This window comes from Lipotes vexillifer, unplaced genomic scaffold (assembly GCF_000442215.2).
Source record: "Lipotes vexillifer unplaced genomic scaffold, Lipotes_vexillifer_v1.1 scaffold591, whole genome shotgun sequence".
NCBI lineage: Eukaryota > Metazoa > Chordata > Mammalia > Artiodactyla > Lipotidae > Lipotes > Lipotes vexillifer.
Window position 1 is genome coordinate 3,266,004 of NW_006791954.1, and position 480 is coordinate 3,266,483.

Consider the following 480-nt stretch of genomic DNA (forward strand, 5'->3'; position numbering starts at 1 on the left):
TGCTCCCCACACCCACCCAAGGGCCTCAGAACACATTTGAAGAGAGGCTGAATCCTGGCAACAGGGAGTGGCCCTCCACACCAGCTCCTGTCCTCATGGGGTCACATGGCTCTGAACCCTGCTCACCAGGGCAGGGTCTGCCTATGGTCCAGGTGCTGTGGGTATCTCTGCCCCGCTCTCAGGCAGTCACAGTGGTCTGGGCCATGGGGTCAACTCTGTTACCAAGCTGCTGTGTGACCTTGGGCAAGCCCCTCTGTGGTCCTGTAAAATGCAGGGTGGGGCGCTTCCGACTCTGATAACCTCAGAAATGAAGGGGCTGCCCTTGGAGGGGATCTTCTCTGGACTAACAATGTCCCCAGGACAGGCAGAACGGTGGGTGTTGGCAGGGATGCGCCCCTGGATGTGTGAGCAGTGTGTGTGCATTTTGTGTCTGTGTGTGTGAACGCTGTGCCTCTACCCGCGGGTGGGGTGGGGCGGGAG